This window comes from Nicotiana attenuata, unplaced genomic scaffold (assembly GCF_001879085.1).
Source record: "Nicotiana attenuata strain UT unplaced genomic scaffold, NIATTr2, whole genome shotgun sequence".
Classification (NCBI taxonomy): Eukaryota; Viridiplantae; Streptophyta; class Magnoliopsida; order Solanales; family Solanaceae; genus Nicotiana; species Nicotiana attenuata.
The window spans coordinates 66,691-69,160 of NW_017673254.1; positions in this window are offsets into that span (position 1 = coordinate 66,691).

Consider the following 2,470-nt stretch of genomic DNA (forward strand, 5'->3'; position numbering starts at 1 on the left):
CTGGAGTTGCATAAATCAATTGATCTATGTGTGGCAGTGGAAAAAAATCTTTAGGACAGGCTTTATTAAGATCTGTGTAATATACACAAATCCGCCACTTACCGTTCTTTTTTGGAACTACAACAGTGTTGGCTAACCAGTTAGGATACTTTACCTCACGAATAGAGCCAATTTTTAGCAATTTTTGGACTTCTTCTTGAATCACCTGATTCTTGAAAGTTCCTTGCTTTCTTTTCTTTTTCTTGATTGGAGGATATGAAGGGTCTTCATTTAGTTTATGAGTCATCACCTCCGGTGGTATACCTGTCATGTCAGTATGGGACCAAGCAAAACAGTCTGCGTTAGCCTTTAAAAATTCAATTAACTTACGCTTCACCTCCGGGCTAAGATTAGCTCCTATATTCACTTTTCTTTCTGGCCAGTGTATAAACAAAACCACAGCCTCCAGCTCTTCTATCGTCGTTTTAATGTTTTCATTTTCTTCTGGTCCTTGAATGGAATCGGGCCTTGAATCTACATCTGTTTGTTCTCGTTCAGTTGAGGTTGACGCTATGTTATCCTCAACTGAATTCTGTAATTGCTATTTTTCTTCACCCTTCGTGCTTGAGTCTGCCACGGAGTTGATGTTCCTAGATGTCTGTTGATCTCCCCTGATTTGACAGATTCCCCATGGCATTGGAAATTTAATGACTTGATGCAAAGTTGAAAGAACAGTGTCCATCTCGTGGATCCATGGTCTCCCAAGAATCATATTGTAAGCCATCTCCATGTCTACTACCTGGAACTTTGTGTCTTTGACGATTCCTTCAGCAAATGTGGTGAGCGTTACCTCTCCTTTTGTAACGACGCTGGAATTATCAAACCCAGATAGAGTATGCGCCTTTGGTATTACTTTTTCTTCATCTATCTCACGTAATACTCGTATCAAAATAATATTCACAGAACTACCTGGATCAATCAGAACTCGTTTCACTGTAGTGTCATGTACAAGTAAAGATATTACCAGTGCGTCGTTATGTGGAGTTAATAGACCCTCGGCATCTGCATCATCGAACGTAATATTTTCTCCCTCCAAGACATGTCGAGGCCGCTTCCCGTGGGTAATTGTTACTTTTGAAACCTTTTTATATGATACATCGTTGATCTCTTCACCCCCACTTATAACGTTGACAGTTCTCTTGGGTGAAAGTGGTTTTGGAGGCTCTTGCCTGTTCTTCATGTATGCCTGTTTACCTTTTTCACTAAATAGCTCAGTGAGATATCCTTGTTTTAACAAATGATTAACTTCACCCTGCAAAAATCTGCAATCTGCTATTTTATGCCCATGATCGTTATGAAATTCGCACCAATGATCAGGGTTTCGTCTGTTTGGATTCGATGGCATTTCCTTTGGCCATTGTACCATATCTCCAATGCTTCTTAAAACAGCTGCAAGTTCAGAAGTGCTTACGTTGAAATTATAACCACCAAACCTTGCCTTCAAACCACTATCATCATCTCGTGGCTCGCATGTGTTTCGATCATTCCTAAATCTGGAAGACGAGCCTGATTCTTTATTCCTTGATCTGTGATCGTACCTTTGACTGTCTAGCTTTGATCGTGAGTCTCTCCCCGCAGGTCCCATGTATGGATCGTACCTGTTTTTACCGGATCTTTTTTCATTTTCTGCACGTCTTGAGCTTACTTTTTCTTATTTTTTATGTCGTAAAATAATATCTTCTTCAATCCTCATCTTTGTACTGTATCTGTTATAGACGTCATTCCACGTCGTTGCTGGAAATTCTCGGAGGCTTTCCTTGATCCGCCTCGTAGCTTCTGAACTGTTCTCATTCAAGTTGCTTGTGAAGGCTATGGCTGCCCAGTTGTCAGGTACACGTGGCAATGTCATTCTTTCACGTTGAAATCTGTCCACGAATTCTCTAAGCAATTCTGAGTCTCCTTGTTTGATCTTGAAGATATCTTCCATTCTTTTTTCAACTTTTTGAGCTCCCGAGTGTGCTTTGATAAAAGAATCTGCAAGCTCAGCAAAAGAATTTATAGAATTTTCGGGTAAAAGAGAATACCATGTTAACGCTCCTTTGGTGAGCGTTTCACCGAATTTTTTGACTAAGAGTGATTCAATCTCCTGCTTAGTCAGGTCGTTGCCCTTTACAGCTGTTGTAAATGCAGTAACATGGTCTCGTGGGTCTGTTGTTCCATCGTACTTTGGTATATCAGGCATTTTGAACTTCTTTGGAATTGGGAGAGGAGCAGCACTTGGCTTCCAAGACTGTTGAGAATACTTATCCATATCTACCCTTTTGATCACGGGCGGCACCCCAGGTATCTGCTCTATGCGGTCACTTTGCTCCTTGAGCTATTTCTGCAATGTTAGTACTAAATTTTTTAAATTAGAATTACCTGGTTCTCCCTCCTGTGATTCGCTGGGGGTTCCACCACAACCTGAATTAACGAGTCCGGAACGAGGGTT